The 20,049-nt window shown below is 38.3% G+C and overlaps 3 long non-coding RNA genes across 4 annotated transcripts; all 3 read left to right on the top strand.

Annotated features, from left to right (window-relative positions):
- The first annotated feature begins 643 nt into the window (after positions 1–643).
- Positions 644–7,268, top strand: LOC106043520 (uncharacterized). Of its 2 annotated transcripts, none has more exons than XR_001211722.3 (3): positions 644–782; positions 4,774–4,897; positions 6,944–7,268. It is a non-coding gene; the product is annotated as an uncharacterized lncRNA (long non-coding RNA). The 2 variants fall into 2 exon arrangements; XR_010833673.1 differs by lacking the exon at positions 6,944–7,268 and adding an exon at positions 4,977–5,766.
- Positions 7,269–8,667: 1,399 nt separating this feature from the next.
- Positions 8,668–11,955, top strand: LOC136791459 (uncharacterized). Its single transcript, XR_010833609.1, has 3 exons — positions 8,668–9,237; positions 11,377–11,499; positions 11,810–11,955. It is a non-coding gene; the product is annotated as an uncharacterized lncRNA (long non-coding RNA).
- Positions 11,956–13,567: 1,612 nt separating this feature from the next.
- On the top strand, positions 13,568–19,781 carry LOC136791462 (uncharacterized). Its single transcript, XR_010833623.1, has 2 exons — positions 13,568–18,270; positions 18,955–19,781. It is a non-coding gene; the product is annotated as an uncharacterized lncRNA (long non-coding RNA).
- Positions 19,782–20,049: the final 268 nt, after the last annotated feature.

Genomic DNA, 20,049 nt, shown 5'->3' with positions numbered 1-20,049 from the left:
CTCGGTGGTAATCCGTGGCCCCCTGGGGATCTGCAAATCGTGGATTGAAAACAGCTATCTAGCTAATAAAAGCTGCAGGATAACTCATTTAAAAGTTACTTTGCAGAAATTATGATTACTGAGTCTTGCAGCAATATACATATGAATTGTCTCTTGACTTCGATGGAGTCAATTAAAGCCACTTAATTAGTGCAGTTAGTAATCATCTTCTAAAATTACAGACTTTTGTTTCTGTTATGATTAGTCTATTTTAATACATTTTTAAAAATGACCTTGTGTAGGCAAATTTAATTAAGCATTTTCTTTAGTTTGCAACTTGTTTTTGCAACAAATGAATACTTTTAAACAGTTGGCAGGCCTCAATATTTAGAACTTTTAGGGCAACATAATCTCTTGTGCGAGTCTCTGGTTTTCTACCTGTTTATGGTTCCTGCTTTTATTCCTTGTTATCACTCACACTTAAACCTTCCTCTGGACGTGCATCCATTTTCCTCAGCTTTTACTTTTTTTTTCTGATAAATTTATTAATCATGAAAGGCCAGAAGCCTTCCCTTATGGGAGACCGTTGTCTGATGTACTAGACTAGACTCTTAGATTGAACTTTGATTGTGTAATAAATCTGTTCTCTCTTTCAAACAGGTCTGGTACAGGGAAACCTGATAATCCTGCGTGTAACATATACACTGGGGAAGAAGCAGACCCTGTAAACCCCTCCTGCCAGCTCTGCACTGAAGAGGCAACGGGCTCATTTCTGCTGCGGAGGCTAGCCTCTGCAACGCGAGGTAGGAGGGTACTCAAATCCTGCCAGGAAAGGGAATCATAGTAACGACACTTATTGATATTGATTCCTCTTAACTTTTACAAGCAGAAAAAATGTTTTCACACTTAGCAGGGATGCTGTTATTATACCCAATCTGAATGCTTATGTCTAATGTGTCACCTGTAGCATCCCCAAATGGGCAATTATTCCCTGAGTAGGAAATGGTTCTCCAGAACACAAAGCACTCCTGTCAGATGTGGCTCACGTTTAGTTTCTGGAGTTGATTTTGTGATGACAAATCCCTTTAATTTTGACTTGTTCATATTTATCAAACAAATGGGAATCCAAAATACTGTAAGAATTATTTTCAAGCAAAGCATTTGTTTTGACAGTATTGAGAAAAAAAAAAAAAAAAGAGAAACAACAAAACACAGAAAAAGGGAGAGATATTATCCTGTGACAATATATCCTTTTTATGCCTGAGAGGCATTGATTTACAGCAGAGGCATTTACAACTCTTCGCATGCAGTACGCTCTTCAAAAATTGTTTATGAGAACAAGAAACATTTGCTGAGCTGACCTGTGAAATTCTGAGCTTTTTCTCCTGTAACAATTATTCCATATTCATGCATCCAAGAAAGGATGAGGTGGGTGGAAGAATGCTTTGAACCACCTCTGCTCTCCTACTCTTTAGGTCCCTCTTGGTATCAGACCAGTTTTATGTACTGCACAACCCAGGAAATTACCGTAGCAGATCACAAGGGGATAAGATCACAATAAATGATGCAGCCCACAAGTTTGAGGTGCTCATGGGAGAGGAAGCAGAAGGCCTCTGAAAATGCCTGCACAACCAAAGAAAATACTTGTCTCCTTTTGCCTTGGGGTGCACCAAAGCACCTCCTGAGTGAGCTTTGCACAGTTTGTGAAATACAAGATGAATGAGGGTTAAAACAAGTCCAACAGGCATGGTGTTAAGAAGATGCCACAGTAATTTTATGGTGCAATTCCACCTTGGCCAACTAAACCAAGCAGGCAGGTTTTACTCCTCCTTGGGAGGCTGGGGACACGTTCTGGTTACATGACATATTTTACTGCTTTGATGATATTTCAGAAACTCCTTTCTTGGTGAGAAGCCTAGAAGAATGTCTTACCTTTCTGAATGGAAGAGCATCTGCTACATTTGTTTTTTGTTTTCTAGCCTTGTCTGCTTCTCCCCCTCAATCCCCCCCCAAATAATAAAAGTGTCTGTCCTTCACAGAAGAGCAAGAGATCTCATCATATTTAGTCTCAAATTGTTCAAAGAAGAGACCCTTCAATCTTTCAAATACAGGCTGTGCAGAGTGTTGTCTTGAGTTGGGCATATTCTCTTCTCAGCTTGCATGGGTATATTGAGAGGAGTCAGACTGAAGTCAGTAAGATATTTCAGATTTACATTGGCCTTAAAAATCTAAATGCATCTCATAAACCTAACCCAAACAAAATATGGTTAAATAAGTGAATTTGTTCAGTAAATACATTTTTTTTTAATTTCTTTAAATATTTCTCAGGTTCAAATAATATAACAGCACACAGAACATTCCCCTTGTGTTTCATTTGCTTTATCTATGTGAGTGCATGGCCTTGACTTTGTGGGAAATGTGTCCAGATTTGGGCTTCATAAGCCATCACAGCAAAGTTGGGTAGCATATTTTATGGGCTAAAATGTAAGAATTGTTACAATATCAATAACATGTTGAAATGCTATTATTCACTATAGCACTGCCTCAATAAATGAAAACCAACATCAACTTTCTGTGAACCATCTTTTTTTTTAAGAAGACAGTAAGCTACAGATCAAGCTTTGAGAAATTCTTCTGTAGCTGAATAGATGATTTCTTTTTTTTTGCTAGTAGCCTACATCCCACCTATCAGAGAGAAAAGAAAATAATTTGTGCTACAGATACAAAGTGATTTTAAATGAAGCAGAGAATACAGCTCCAAACAGCAAAGTCTTGATTCAGAAGCAACTCTATTTGAATATAGGTGCATCATTAATTTTAAAATGTGTTCATTTCCTCTTAGGGATAATTCCTGTTTTAGAGAATGGGAAAAAAAAAAAAGATTCTTTGTCTACTTCTCTTTTTGCATACAAAAATTTTACAGAACTCTGATTAATTGATTTTTTTTCTTAAAAAATTACAGTGCGAAATTAAAAAAAAATCCAAATGTTTAAAATACAGCATAATTTTCACCTTATTTATAATTGGTTTCACAATTGAAAGTTAGTAGAGGTTTCATTTCTCAGGAATTTTTACTTTTTAAGTGTTAACAACAAATTATTATAATATATTAACATATAATAATAACAAACCCTGAGCCTGATTCCACCTTCCAGCCCTTTATTTCCACTAAATTCATGTATGAATGCAATCCTTGCTCCTTTGAAAGCAATTGCCTTTCTGGATGTGCTTTTTGGATGAGTTCGACAGCAAAGACAATCATGCAGTGACTGCTGTCAACTGGATTTTAATAATTAAATTGGTGCATTTGCAACTTGGTGCATTATATTTAGGAACCAGAAAAAGTCACTTTTGGCTTTATTTATGACTGATTTTATCCTAAAGATATGTTTATGCACTAGCAGTCTTTACCAAAGATGTTTTGAAGCTACATGTCTTACTGATCTAATAAGAAGTCCACAATAATAAGGAAGCCAATACATTTCTGGGTAAAATAATCAGTTAAATAGTCAGTATTTGTGTTAAATACTGTTTGGAGGCAAAATAATGATAGTTTTCAAGAGTAGAAAGTGTAGTTAAAGCCAGAAAAAGAATTAGACCAGTCATTTTCAACCAGGGACCTGTTATTCCTTGGAAATTTGCAGGCTACTTGAAAACCTATTGACAATACATTTGTATGCCAATAGCCAATGTTGAAAATCATTAAAGCTGAGTGCTTTTGTATATATATGTATGTATATATATATATTTTACTAAAGATAATGTAACTAAAATTGAGAAAAACGTTAAGAAATGACGCTACTGTTTGTTTGAATTTATGCAGCCTCTTTTTACTGTGCTCCGAAGTTGTTTATCCAAAACAGGATACCTTGCTAATAACTCTTCTTGTCTGTAGACTGCCAAAGAGGTCAGATTTTCCTATTAACACATATTATAAATTTTGTCATTAAAAATTGGCATCTTCTCACTTATGTGGGATGAGATGCAAACTTTTTTTTTTTTCTTCTTTCCCCGAAAAGGTTTGGAATATAACATCCAGGTAAAAAGAAAATGGTGTAATGATAGGAGAAGGACATGTAGCTTTTTAGGCCAACACATTGGACTAATAAACAACTTAAAAGAAGAACAACCAGATGGGAGGGGATGTTCAGAAAGATAAACAGAATACTTAGGGGGATGCTACTAAATAATATTTAGTGATACCATTAAAATATGTAAAAATCTTTTCTGAAATATTGGTATATGCATATACAATACTTCATTCCCCATGTATATATTTACTGCATCACCCTATAAATCCCTGTTATCTCTACTAGTGCTCTCTTTCTTTTTTTTTCTTTTCTTTTTTTTTTTTTCCCTACCCATACTTGTGACTGACAAGCAGAAGTAATATAATCTTGGAAGCTATAAAACATTACTTGATGGTTCAAGAAGTTGCTCCCAATATATCCCATAGAAGACAGCATAGCTGTGTTGCCAGCCTTTTAGTCACTTATCTTCCTTGCCTCTAAATGATGTGAAATCATTTTAATAAAACCCATTGTGAAATAGATTGGCTTTCAGCAAATGTACATCGCAGCCTAAGATATCAGTGGAGAAAGTTTTTTGATGCAAACATCAAAAGATATTCATTCTTCGATTAGTTTGATATTGAAATGAAAACTTACGCTTTGTTTTTATAAATAAGATGAAGACATTTAGTCACTTCCGTCATTTAGGTCTTTATAGATACAGGATGTTAATTTGGTGGTAGTTAATGATGTAACTATAACTGACCTTATCTGCTTTCCCCAGTAAATTGAATATAACCGTATAATGGTCGTGTCATTTACGCAAAAGACCGAGGAGCACCAGCTGGAACGGAGGGAATGAGAGTGCTGCCAACCTCCTTCAGGATGAACGCTCCTCAGAGTCCTTGGTGAGTGAGAATTTCTCAGGTCATTTAATGCAGCTCCAACCCATGGCACTTACCTCCACACCTTCCCTTGCTTTTGCAGATTTGGTCCTGGAGTGCAATGCAGACCGAGGGCCTGCTCTCCGACGAGCGTGCTGCACTCCCTGCCCGTCTGCAGGGCCCATTAGTGGTAATGAGGTGGCTGTCTGCAGCCTCTCCCCGTGCCCGCAAAAGGAAAATCAAACCCTTTCCTCTGTATGGTCCCCACAGGCAAGAGCTGTAATTCTCTCTCTGAATAAATTCCTGGCTCTGACCCTGTACCATGGGGACAGATCACAGTTTAATGCCAGTCATTTACAAGCTGAACACCAGGGACACCGATGAGCACGTACCATTGCAGATAACCGAATGAGCTCCAAAACTGTCTGAGCCTTCTCCTCCCTCTCGTCTCGCATATTAAACCCAAACTACCAAAGCCTGGGGTTGCGGTCTAGTGTCAGTGCAGATGCTCATCTTCAGCAAGTGGAGGAGCCCTGAAGGTGTAGATAGGAAGCCATCACCAAGGTCTCTTGCTCAGCTGTGGCCCTTTATAGCAGTAGAGAGAAAGGAAGAATTTTATAATTAAATATGTTGCCAAACTGTTGTTCAGGCTGCATTTCAAGTTTGTAGGGCTCATGTAAACCACTGCAATTTGTTGCTGTGACCACTCTGCCAGTGGTAGTGGTAGTGCCAAACTGATGCTTCTTCCCCCAGGTTGTTCTGCGTGGTACCTTCCCACTCGCTCATCAGAAGAAAAGGAAAGGAAGTTATTTTTTAAGGTGTAAACCTATTAAATCCAGCAGCTGCCTAGTTCCATAGCTGCTGAAAATGATCTCACAGGAGAATAGACCCCAAGTGATAGCTAATCGTCAATTACTCAATCCATGCCTGTGAAATTTAATGGCTGTATCCAGAGAGATCCCACTGTAAGTGACAGAAGAGTGGCTTTGGGTGGACTGCTTACTCCTGATGCTTCTCTGCTGTGTTGCTGTGACACTTTCCAAGCATCTCTAGGATTCTGGACAGCACCAAGTATTCTTTCTATCTCAGAAATTAAAATAATAAGCCTGTCTCGTAGCGTTGCCATCTTTGTATACCAAGGTGCCTGCATCTTCTCAAGTATCAGTGAGTTTGGTAAAAGGTTCTTGTATCCCAGTGTCCACCAGCAAAGGAAAATGTAATTATTTTTGTATATCTCTTGTTTTAAAGGTTGGTCATCAGTCATAGCTGTTTACATGTCATATACAACATCTGAAGTCCCCAAAGTGCACCAAATAACCACATGTAGTCAAAATATCTTTGAAAATGTGAAATATGCTACTAAGATACCTCTAGATTATGTCAACAGATATAGTACAGAGAATAACTCTTCCTATACAGTAAATGTATTATATAAGCAACCATGAAAAACTTTGAAACACAAGGTATTTGAAATCTCATTTGTGATGCTTCTTGCTAAAGCAATTTCTCTCATAGAAATGTGGATCTAATTTGCCAACTGTGATTTCAAAATAGAAATATATATATGGGCCTTGTATTTTTTTTTTCCCCTCATACAAGGTGGATTTTACTCCAAATGGGGGGACAGAAGTATTCAGTTCTTCTCCTGTATTAATACTTCATCAAAAGCTCCCTATAATCAGATGCAGAGTTACATCCTCTGCAGATGCAACAACTCCATGCATCACCAAATGGTTTATCTTAAATTCCATTAATATTCTATGTTGTGAACTATCTCCTGATAAAATAGGGCTGTAGCCAAAGGCTTCTATAATATCCAGTCATTTAGCTTCATTTCAGATTCACTTTAGATATTATTTTTAAAGGTACAGTTTTTAAAATAAGCTAGTAAGAAGAGCATCTTGCCAAATGTTACATCATTTTTCTCCATATGGCAAATATGATGTGGATTGCAGCAGCCATATTATTAAAATTATTATTTCCATTGTGCATTTATATAAAGCGCAGTGGAAATATTTAAAAATATGTTTCTTAATAATTTGTTTCTGTATTTGTTTCTGTATTTTCCAGTGGATTCAGTAACTGTAGACAGGCACACTTTCAGAGTGGAGATTCCCAGATTTTACTGCGTGAAGCCACTAAAATAAAAACTGCAAGCGTTTGTCTCAAGTCAAAAGAAGTGGCATAACTAAAAGAAAGATTTCTCTCTCATATTTCGGAGTACAGTTCTCAAGCCTGAATTTTTAAGAAGCTCTTCTGATCAGATATCATTCAGGGTAAGGTGATGCTGAACTAATTCCTTGTAATCTGTTATTTTAACGATGGTGCTTTGGAGCCTTGCAAGCTTTCCATTGTCACAAAGTCTAAGATATGAAAGAGCTGGATAGGAATGACAGGGATATTAATGGACCCAGAAACCCATGGGAAATCTCTGGCTCTTACTTGAAGGGTTTAACACTCGTTTTGTACCTGGCCTCATGAAAGGAGCTGATGTCCACCTCAGAAGGCAATGTTTTGCTTGTAATATACTAATGGGAAGGAAAAAATCTACAAGTGGTTAACCTTAATAACTTGGGTATAAAACAAAACACTATTATTTCTCTTGACTGAAAGTTTTATTTACAATACTGTTGCTTCTTCCCTTGCAAAGTCTATCATTCTCCATGTGATTCAGTACTAAAAATAGAAACAAAACCTTCAGCTCTTCCTAGGAAATTCTCTTTCAGGTTTAAGCATTCTCAGACTATGCCTATTACTCAAGCAATGTAAATACTTTACATTGCTGTTGTTCACCTCTGATATTTAAGTCTCAGCTAGCTTTCATACATAGGAAATAGCGGCTTTGTTTGAAAGCAACAGGATGGGAGTGCAACACTTGCATTTTTGAATCAAAGTCAAACTGAATTTTAGTTATTTATTTTTTAATTCAAACTCCATGTTGTATTCTGTAGCTTAAGGAAGAGCTTCTTCATGTTGTTAGGGTTTTGCAGAGGCCACTGGAGCCAGAATTGCTCACTAACTTTGTAGTAGCAACCTCTGTACATCCTCCTCTCCTCTACAAACCAGATAAGTGCATGATGGTGGTATGATGATAGTCATGTTTTTTTTTTTTTCCCTATATTCCAATGCCATAATATTATATATGAAGAAAAATCAATAATTCTTGCTTTTAACTTTAAGAGAAAAGCTGAATAAATAATTCATAAGTCATTTGATCAATGTGACTTCAGAGAATATCCACAAGCAGAGAACAGTTTTCTCAGATATACCCATTATTTTAAATTATATGACTATTGTCTTGGGTAAATATTTAAGTCCCTATATTGACCAGAACACATTTTAAATAACCATTTGCTGTATGTGCTCTGCTCCTTATTTATTTATATCGAAACATCCAAAACAGGCACTAGGCCCTAGCACAGGCTGGTTCAGCTCATGGATTTGTTTCTGTCACTTTGTAATGCTTGTTAATGGAAATGTAGCCAAGCTCTGGTTTGAACTCTGAGGGTAAACGTGTGTTTAATTCAGTGCTAATCCAGGTCAAAAAGTTCAAGATCTCACAAAGTCATATTCACTGGCCTTAAGAAGCATCTGTAGTAAGATAGATGCTATTGTGGCCCAAACTGTGCTCCATTATACCTTCCTGTGTCACTCAGCCTTATAGTACTCAAAAAGACAGGTGTAAGTATGGAACAGGGCAACTTCTGAGCTGGTTTTAAGTTATTTTTCTTTAATTGCTACCTATACATTCATAGCACTTCAGTGGGAGGCCTGGCTGGCTGGAGGTGATCTTCCTGCTTAAAGGTAGAATTATACCTGGAAAGACAGAGATTAATTTTTATTTTTTATTTTTATTTTTTTTATCTGTGTAACATTTGCATTTCCAAATTTCAAAGCTTTCTGAGCATGCTGTGGGCAGATTTATGGCACATGCTTTACCTGGACAGATGAACAAAAAATGTGGGGGTTGCTGTCCTGTTAAAAGCCATGCCGTGATGGAAGGGTGGCATAACTTATAAACAGCATGTATAGTTGTATACTTGTATTAATGTTACTCCTGAAGTATTGCTACTGCAAACAAGTTTCCTAAGATGGTAATGATTTCTGTGCAAAACAAAAATATGGATTCCTTTTGAACAGGAATTGACAGAAACAGCATGGCAAGAGCATGTGAGCTTTCAGACCAAGCTCAAAGGCGGATTCAAGAAACTCCAACACGAATTCTTTCTTTCCTTCTCTCTTTCTAATTCCTAGCTCTGGTTTTCCCTGTAATAGTATCACCTTGGGCTCAGTCCTGCCACAGCTGCAGGCAGACTGACCGAGAAGTCCTGCCTGGAAGACATGAGGGCTTCTCACACCTCCAGGTAAGGCGATTAGCTGATGTGGAGACCTGGTGTTTGACTGAGATGGGGTGCTCAACAGCATGCAGAACTAATACTGCAGCGTTATTCTTAAGAGGATTCAAGGCAAGCACTAGGGATTATTTTTGCATTTTAGACAGATTGTCAGCTAAAGTTTTATTACATGTGTGTGTCTGGTCTGAACATGAATCTGAGAAATTCAAGGATTTTTTTCTTAATCTGTAACCTGGTGCAAATGCTGTGTATCAGAATCACAAAACAATGTTTCTCAGAAAACTGAAGTAAAACGAAGAGCAGAAGATGCTCACGGAAGAGTACAAAACACAATGTCTTTTGTGTCATGATATGGTCTGCTTGCTCTGCCACCATCAGGCAGACAGTGGATGTGTGAAGGGGTAGAGAAATATTCAGTTTGTCTACCAAATGCAAATGCATAATAGTAGAGGAGGATGAAGGCCTGTAATCAAAGTGCTAATAACAGTGAGGCCTCTTTTAGAAAAAACAGTGAAAAAAAACATGAAAAGACACAAAGTTGTTGTCACGCATCAGAAATAGTAATTGAATTTTTATCACTTCTGACCCCCTGTAACCAGAATAAATATAGTAGAGTTGCATAAGTGCAATTAAGATTGTACTTGGGGCTAAAAAATAGTATCAGCAGCATAAAACTAATGCTTAAAGTTGGTTGACTGAGATGGGATATTTCAGTATGTACACTGGAACATGAATATTTATTGAAGGCATGCTTTGAATAAAACATCTGAGTGATGAGCACACGAAGCTTTAAGCTTCCACATTTTAAAATCCATGTTGAACACAAACAGTTAAATGCCTGATTTCAACTTAAGGTTGTAATGAACAGCAGACGGATCATGCCTTCACCTTGGGAAGCAACACTTTGACTGCTGATCAGGCTTTTGGGTGCCTGCGAGCAGTAGCTGAGGGTATGTGAAGGCAGTATTTAAATAATGCAGAAAAGACCTGTTTCTTTATCTGCCTCCCTCATTGACATCGGCTAGGAAGTGAGAGGTGCCACGGGAGATGCAGAAGAAAGCAGCGATGTTCTGATGTGCATGTGGTTGCCTGGGGCCTGTTTTGCAGAGGTGGGTGCCACCGCTGCCACCTCGTTAACTGGGTGTCCTTCTGCCACTCTTTTCTCCAAGGAAAAATAAATAATGAAATACACGGCTCACGTTTTTGGATAGTGAGAGAGGGTGAGAGAGAAGTCCCCCAAGACCCATAAGCTTGTCACTGTTCTAAAGCGGTGCCATTGTAATTGGCTCAGTTAAAGCTCCTCGCTGGATCCCTAATGAACCTGCTGCAACTAAGGCGAAAAATAGGCTGTTGCTGTCTGAGGGGAATAAGCCACTGAAACTCCTTGAATATTGAGTAGAAGTGAACTCAGGGGGCTGCATCACTGCAAAGCTTTAATTACATATGAACACTTTGAATCAACAGGATTGCATGCATGTACGGTAAACGGGGACGGGGTTCTTTATTTTAAAAGTCTTGGCCAAACAATGAAAATGAAAGAGTTAGTGATCCAGCCATTTTCTCATTGATGGGTTTCACATGATAAATATGCAGACAATAAAAAGTGTGTGTGTGGGGAGAAAGATGTTAATAAATCAGATTAAAGAAAACGGAAACTAACTTTGACGTAGATGATGGTCAATATGGGAACTAAGCGCTAGAAATAAGGTAACAATACCTAAGAGAAGTTCCTCCACTAAGATCTCTGACCACGTTGTTTCATTATTGCAACTCCAATTTGTGAAAACATTTATACAATAGTTTTGTTGTATTTTAAATGTCCTTGCCACTTAATGAGACTGGTGCTTATCAGCTCCCATGTGTGAACCAAATACGTGTACCTTAGAAAACTTTCGTCCAGCTCAAAATGTCAATATACGTTCACTTTCTTGAGAAGTGTCATATGAATGGAAAAAATATCCATGTAATTAAGAGCAATGCAGCCACTTTCAAATGATATATTTTCAGGATATATTATCTTGACTCGTAATCTGTTATCCTACTTATACTTTATTGCCACTGTGGAAACAATAGTTACAAATGCATTAATCTTACTGCACTCTCTTTTTAACCGTTCATTCTAGAGTATGTAATACATTTATCTTTCAGTCCCATGGGTCTGATCTGAAGACTATTGAAATCAATGGAACAATTCACAGTGCTTTCAGGGAATACTGGAAATGCATTTAAAGCATGTTGGGGCACATTCAAGTTGAAGATATTTCCTGCAAGGTAAAGTTCAGCAAAATATCTGTGAATGACAGAAGCCACTGTCAAAAATTTTTACATCAGAAATTAAATGTAAAGATTAAAGTAGAGTAAAACGATAAAAAAAATTAAAAAATAAAAAGCTATCTAATATTCATGATTCACTTGCAGAGTTTCCAAATTAGGTATCTAAACGTCTCCACATGTAAGTCTTTTCCACATCACATCTTCTGTCCCAATCACATACTTTAACCTGCTGACAATAACTTTCCTTGTCCATTTCTTGGAGTATGTAATTTATTTCTATGATTTTTTTTTTAATTTTTATTTTTAGGTTTTCCATTTGCAGCTGTTTCAGGAATAGTTTTCCTCCTTTCTAGTGCTATTAGCAGCATATACGCCACTGCGTTTATTATTTCTCCTTCAACTTCCCAAGTCTCATTCATGCTGCAGTCACACCAGGACAACAGCTCCAACGTACAGCAAGTAGGTATTCAGCCATGAAATCAGCTGTGCCATTGTGTGCTCATGTTCAAAGCTACTTCATTATCCTCTTTCATACCTCTGAAACCCCTTTTTTTTTATTACAATACTTATATATAAAAGAGGAGCTAGGCTGCCAACGCACTCCGACCACTTGCTAATCCTTCTGACCTGTGTTCTCTTGTTTCGTGTACTCTTGTCATCTGTTGCCATCTACTTAGGTAGCAAATTTCTGGGCTGAGGAACTTTGTTTGTAGGACACCTAATTCTTCATGTCCCTAGTCCATGAGCAGAGCTCCTGGCACTGTATTTATACAGATTATAGATAATCTGTCATATGACCTTATATAATGCATTCTAATATACTTAAACTGGGGGAGCATTCTGTAAGTTATATGTAGGAGCCTCATCATCAAATCCTATTTGTTTTTTGGATTTCTGTTCTAATTCCAATGAATCCCTTTGTAAATGTCCTTTTCTTCACAGACTAATATCAAACAAATTTTCTGATTGCTGGGTATTGTTTCTCCTGGAACATGTTGGATTCCTCTGAGGTAGGATTTGTCAATGTCTTTACATCTCCATCTCTTATCATGACTGACAGTATTAGAAATATCTGGGTTTTTGCATACTTTCTTTCTCCTTAGTTTCCTAAAATCTTTCATCATGTTGAACTCTTGGGGTTTTGTTAGTGGATGTAAGATATCTGATTCTGAATGCTGATCTGGAGTTTACTGTGATCTTGAATGTCTCAGATTTCTAAGACATTAGAAAGACATTTCTAAGACAGTTCTAACTTCACGTTTTGCCAAGCTTCTCAAGAGGTAACATGATTTTTAGGGTGTAGCCATGGTAGTCAATTATGAAGACATCCTGGTATACCTGCAAAAATTTATTTTACCAGAATAGTTCACTTGCCTGCTCAAAATAAAATAAAAAATTAGTAGGATAAGTATTGGTACAACTAGTCTGCAGCAACACTAGGAATAACTACACAGAGATCTGCACTGTGAATAAGACTTTAACTGTATCTGTATCTCCATTTCCAGTCTATAAAATGGAGACTGCCTGTGGAGGAAGAGCATAGTTATCAACAGATTCATTTTTATATCATTGGCTAGTCTGGTGATACAGTAAAAAAACAACCACATAAAATACCAACCACAGAATTGATACTGAAGAATGGAAGTAAATTCTGCATCATTTGCTTTCAGAAAAGCACCCCTGTTGACCTGGTCAGCACTAAGACAGTATGAAATGCTACTATGCAAAGATAATCCAGATGTCCTATGATAGAAAATATTCCCACTGCATTGCTGTATGGGCCAGATTGTTCTCTTGCATGGTTGCAGAGCCACTAAAACTGGTGAAGTTCCACATTGTTGATCTGTGGAATGTGGGATTTAGACCCCTTGGAGAGTAGTATCGATAACTTGTTAGTTAACCCAACTTGTTGGATAGCCAAGATTGTTTTGAATTCAAACAAAGATATACTCTTTTTACCTATAGTTGTTTATTACTAGTTCAGGGCTATGTACCTAAAGCAATATAATCCAAATAGCATGTGCTATAATTTTCTTTTTGTATCATCTGGGTTTGCTGACTCAGGTCTCTGCCAGTATAGACATCTCCATTGCCCTGTGTGGACGTGCCCTATGACAGTGGGACTCATCCAGATGGGTATATCATCCTTTATTCTCTGGAGTATGCTGTGTCATAAGCCTTCAATTTATCTACTACTTCAGGTATTTTTAATGTTTTCTTTAATTGCCCCAGTATTTGGCAGACCTCTACATCATCTTACCCTGCAATGGTGATGACAATTCAGAGAACAAAAGTCACAACCTACATTTTATAGTTTATGCTGTTTCTCTCAGAAAAACACGATTAAAACTCTGTTCTCACTGTTCTGAAGACTTGATTTATTTGTCTTTCACAGACAGATTATTTAAAGTCCCTAATATTCAAATGTAAATATTCAAATATAAGTCCTATTTGCTGTAGATCTTAAAAAGAAATCTTTGTTTCTTAAGTCTTTGCTTACAATAGTGGAAAGAATTTTATATATATATAAAAAAAAAAAAGCATTTGCAGTTCATCATTGGGATAAGACTATTACAAAGCTATTTGAGGCAAAAATCCAACATACAAAAATGCATATTTCATTGCCTCAGGTATATAAAGAATGAATTACAGGATTTGAGACTTACTTATTTTCCATAACAGCTTAAGAATGTTAAAGAACAAGTTAAAAAGTAGTCACTTCTTTCTTTGTTTATGGTTTTGTTGTTGAAGGGTTCGGGGCTTTTGTCTTTTTTTTTCTTTTTCTTTTTAATCTTTATCAAACCAGAATATGCAAGTAGGTCACCGCAGCACAGGAAGGGCCTTGTACAGCAGAAAACAACCACAGGGCCACCAGGGATGGAGCTACACAAGGAATGCAGTGGCACGCACTGGTTTCAAGGCTGGCTCTGCATGAGCAACACAGCTCAACAGATAACACCTCTGGAGCATGAAGTGTTACCCACACCGCAGTGAATGGCTGGCCAACTGTGCGATGCTGCTCAGCCATTTTGGCACCCAGAGGCCAAGTCAGCCTCATGCAGGGCCTGGGGGCAGACACAGCACCCCAGTCTGCTCTGTTGAGCCAGGGAACCCAGAGAGAATAAGCTGGTCTTGTGCAGAAGCTGGTCGCTGGTGTTTGTAGACTGTCAAAACCTGACCCTCCTAACATGCAAAATGCTCTCCTCCATCTTAGTTTTGACCTGAGATTTCGGGAGCTGAGTTTGTGAACTGCCTCGTAGGTCCAGAAAAGGCAAGCCTGCGTATTGGCAAAACCACCACAATGTCTCGGAGCAGGCAGTCAGGGGTGAGTTGTTTGTTGTTTTATTATTTCTTCTTTTTTCAATGCCTGATATTTATAAGGTGGGTGAAAACTCTTGGAGAAGACTAGCATACAGGAGAGCTAGTCAGCACCATTTAACCTTGGGACACCACCTCACCTCTGCACAAAGCTGCCTTGCCTTTGATGTCTGCAGGAGTCTTGATTTGGAAAAGAGAGTAGAGCTTCTTCTGTTGGAAGTCTGCATCCACCAGACAAAACCTTAGGACATTGTTTTAAATGCTGAGAGTAAAGAGAAATGCTGACATTACAGAATGCTTTGTAGACTTAAATTGTGGAGTTTACGGATCCCTAGAGGGTGAGTGACCTGGGGTACAGAATGCTCCCTTAAAATCTTGCTGTGGAGCCAGGTTCTTCACTTCACATACCCTCCACAGCAATGTGTTCTTTTCACAAAATTTCATATTCAGGATCTCTGATAAAAGCTGTGTTGTCAGTTATGAGTGCCTACAGAAGACAGATTCAAGTACTTAGTAAGACAGCTCCAAAACAATTTTTTTTTTCTGTATATAAACATGGAGTCCCTAGTTGCAAGAAGAGGTAAGAAAACGAAGATTGAGTTTTTTTCAAACACAACTGCCTCAAATCACAGTGATTGGATTATAGCCTGTTCATAGGCTGAACAACAATATGTTGGTAAAATAAAAGTAAAAGCAAGTAACTCTTCAGACCTGCACCATGTGTTTCTGCACAGAGTCTGTGCCCTTCTTGCTGGACTAGGACACTCATCCAGATGCCTCACATAGTTATGGGTGGGCTATATGTGGAATTTCATTTGAAATCTTAATTTAACCTAGAATTTTTAACAGTAATGTTAATGGTAACTATAAAATCAAATGGATTTCACCAAGGGCAAGAAGCATGGCATCTGTGTTAATTTTCTTTTCATCTAATGCAAAGACTTTTTGGAAATATTCCTGGAAACTCCCTGTCTTGAAGTAGTTCCTGGTAAAGATAAATTAAAGGTCCGGTTCTGTTACATTTAACAAGCAGAGAAATGTTTTATGAGCATGAATAAATGATCAGTGAATTTCCTATGTTTTATTTTAAACATGTCTACGAGTTAGGAGAAATGAAAGAGCAGAGTGACAACTTTATTTATATTAAGTTTTAAAAATTCATTTTCATATGGAATCAGTTTACATATTATGTTTTCTGTTCCCAGAGTATGATTGTCACTTCATGAACATTTAAATTTAATCACATTGAATGAATTATTGGCAAATTATACCTAAAAATTTAAATCCTTTTCCATGGATGAACCATGCTCTGACTCACTTTAGATCCCACACACAGGAGCCATCCTGTATCAGATTTTTTTTTTCTTTGTTTTGTTTTAGTGTGGAAGAGTGGACGTTTCACTTAACCTGCTTTTTAGTTTAGGTTTAATTTTAGTTTTAATTTTAGTTTGGTTACTTAGTTTAATTTAAAAGCATACCATTTTTTTTTCTACTTGCCGTTAGAAAGAAGGCAAAGCATCAAAGAAAACCCCAGCATTATTGTTTTGATTGTCTCAAAGTTGCCTTTTAATATTTGATTTTATATTTTCAAAGCAAGGATATATTTCAGTCCATCTGCCTTCTTGTCTTCCTTGCTGAGTTTGTTGATTATTTTATGGACACTTGTCCACCAGCTGCTGGACCGACACCACCAATTAATCTAATTAATCCAATTTGTGGCCATTACGAGCAGACACAGCAGACCCACTTGGAGAAGAGGCAGCAATCTCGCTGTGAAGGGCTGCTGGTCCCCTTTGCCTCTCTCCTGGAAACATCAAGGTCCAGGACCTCAGTGAGATAGCAGAGAGGACCCTGAAAGAGGAAAAACAGCACAGAAGCTTTAAGTTTGCATGATAAAAGCCCTTGTGTTGTTGTGAACTTGTTTCAAATTTAATTTCACAAGTTCAGATGCATTTTCAAACAATTATCATCAGTATCTTGCTGTTGCATTCAAATTTGTCAGTACAGCTGACTCTATCCAGTTTCTACAGAAGCAGATCATCTCTGTTTAGTCTTCACAAAATGATATAAAAAGGGAATGTCTGAAGTGATGCAATTAGTGGTGTTTAAAACTACTTGTGGAAACACACATGCCTGGTATTCCATTAATGAGATCATTAAAAATATTCAAAAATTTTGTTTCATCTGAAAGTAGGAATATTATTGTAAACTGCTCAAAAATACATTAAAAACCTTTGAATATAGTAATATACTTTTAGTATAGTATAGTAAGTACTTTTAGTTTGGTATAGTAATATACTTTTGTAATATACTTTGAAAATACACAGTGAATTATACTCCCTAACATGAGCTACAGAACGATGCCTATGTGAAATAAAAATACTAATACTTTAATCAAATTGAATGGCAGGCTCTAACTTCTCTCATCCATGAAATAGTTCATGTATAAGCTGTGCAAGTGTTTGCCGTGGGAGCGTACAAAAATCCTCTTAGGGATATTGTGATGCGGAGACTGCAGGTACAAAGGTACAGCAATTCCTCCTTGTAAAAACACGGTCTTGCTGTTTCTACTGCTCAATTTTGCCATAGAATTTTACTCTCAGAAATTCATAGAAGTCACCGGACCGATCCCTGCCTGAGTACGTGAGCCTCGCCTGGGCACCACAGCCGCTGCTCAGCGCTGTGGCCGTGCCGGATGCAGCTCCGTGTGCTGGAGCGAGCCGGCGATCGATGGCTGCTCCTCACCGTGGCGCTCCAGCGGAGCAAAGGGCGAGGAATCGGCTCGAACACACCTGGTCCCCGGACCAAAGGGCAGCACCCCGTCTCTGAACACGTTGGCTATCCGTTTGACAAAGCCTTGCCCGTAATCTCTCGGCAGACTCTTGCAGCTAATCTCTCTATTGATTTTTGCTTAGAAACACCTACAGCTATTCAATCACTAATAAAATCTGAAGAGTTCAGTTTTTAAGACGTTTAGCTCCTTTGGAGGTAAGGCTTATGTATTGTCTGATGGGCAATCGAATGCCTCTGCTCGTTTCCAAGTAAGGGGATCATACAGACAACTGATAACTGAGACAAAATCCACCCTACTGCACCAGCCCAGCAACTCTACTCAGTTTGGGCCTTTAGTCTTCACGCACCCTCCTTTTCCTCTTGTAGTTTTCCATTTCTTGTGGTTCGTTTTCCCAGTTTGACTGGGAGAAATTCTCCAGATACCTTTCTGAACCCCTTTCCCTAGCAGTAGACACTGCATCAATACTGCATCAACAGTACTGCGTGGAGTAGATGGTGCGGAGGCAAACTTTCTGGTTGCCTTTTGATTTGCTTTCCTTGGCTTCCCTTCTGTTACTTCTGCCCTAGGCCAGGCCGGCATGTCCCCCTCTGCCTGACTGCGGATCCAGGAGGTGTTTTGCCCGTGGCTCCTTGCAGAACTGTCAAGAAGCAGCCAAGGTGAGATGAAGCTATAGGTGCAAGGGCTGGGGTGAGCGGCACAAGGGGGCTTCCCTCCCTGCGTCTCCCATCATCTGCCCTGGGGAAATCGCCAGACAGCAAAGGCAGAGTCAGCAGGGAAACAACCCCACGGCACATTTGTCTGGGGTAGAAATCATTGCTGGCAGAGTCCGCAGGCTTAGATGTGTAAACGGAAAGAATACGGGGAGACTTACTGCCTTCAGAAATTTTGTCTCCTTTAATTAAGGCCACTTTTTTTTAGTAAAAAAAATGCTTTATTTAATTGCTAAGTCCTCTGGGCCCCTGGTGGAAAAGCTGTAATATTTCATTGCATAAATCATATACCCAAATCTATATCAGATAATGCCTCCTCTTTCTATTTATTCAAATGATGAAAGATGGTTTATTATGCCTAAGATAATTTTCTAACTTTTTTCTTTTAAGTTTTCTTAATGGGGTTGACATTTTAGACTAGGGAAGAAAAAGGAAAAAAAAAGACCAACCACCCATAAATGGTTTTATTGGTTAAATCTCAATGTTATTTTTAAGCAAATAATGAATTACCTTGACTAATAACTGTAGAGCCAGACATGATTCATTCTCATAATTAGGTTGACAGTCACCATCAATCCTGTCATTTCAGTTCACGTGGTTATAAAATTTTGTCTCCTTTTCCGATATGAGATCTCACCAAACTGCACCCCACAAAATAAGCTGGGGCTTTGCCTTTCAATTCTGCTCTGCTCGTGGAGTCCTCAGAATAACTCCTGCAGTTACGGAGCTGTGGCCGTGTGGGGTCAGCACCCAGACTCGAGGTTCGGACCAGAGCCAAAGCACGGGGCGTATTGACAAGCTGGAATAGCTTTCAGCCTTTGCAGATCGTGGTTATTTTTGAAGAAGAGCTAAGCCTAGGAGTTTTGGATGCAAATCAATCATTCTCGGAGGAGCTGAGCGCAGCCAAAGCACTTGCACTTGTTGAGTATGTGCCAGCAGCCCTCTGGGGGCCGAGGCAACATTATGCGCCATTTAATAACGGCACATACGGTTGAAGAAAAGAAGTTACCTGGTACGTGGCGAGAAGCTTTCCTGTGTTCTCGGTAAGACAGATGGGTGATTTCTCAAATGCTGGCCTTTATGACACTGAATCGAAAATAAAAAAAAAGTAAAGAAATTTTCTTATTTCTTCTTTTTAAGAAAACTGTATACCCAGCAATGATATTGAATATTTGAAGTAGATGCAAGTATTTGATTATAAAGAAATTGATTACAACCATTTTATTTTAGTAATTTCCCTTATTAAATATTTATTTTTAAGAAAAATATATCCATGTACATCAAGACGTTGTTAATTCTGTAGCTAAAAATCTTATAGCTGCCTTTGATCATGCTCCCAGCAGTAAGAAGTCATTTGAACCTTCATGGGTGTTCCCATGGTAGCTTGCAAACTATTTGTCATATTGATGTGTAGGAATAAGCATTCATTTACCACCAAACTGTATGCCTTTTTTTTTTTTTTTTTTAAGATTAAGAGAATGTTGGTGAGTACTAACAGTATGTAAGCGTGTCACTTGATCACACGCTGGTGCTGGGAGCTGGCTGGCTGCGAGGCAGCCAACTTTCATTGCTCCCACTGCAAGAAGAAGCACTCCTCTTGTAACAACTGGGTCACCTTCTCAACTCTGTTATTATTCTGTAGTTCACACTTTTGCTTGTTGACAGATTTAGAGCACTTTGTGAAAGCAATAATTGGCCTGGGAATGTAGCTGGCATGGTTCCCCA

The sequence above is a fragment of the Anser cygnoides genome, chromosome 9 (assembly GCF_040182565.1).
Source record: "Anser cygnoides isolate HZ-2024a breed goose chromosome 9, Taihu_goose_T2T_genome, whole genome shotgun sequence".
Lineage (NCBI taxonomy): Eukaryota > Metazoa > Chordata > Aves > Anseriformes > Anatidae > Anser > Anser cygnoides.
The sequence above is the reverse complement of the archived record's forward strand: the minus strand, read 5'-3'. Positions and strand labels throughout refer to the sequence as shown.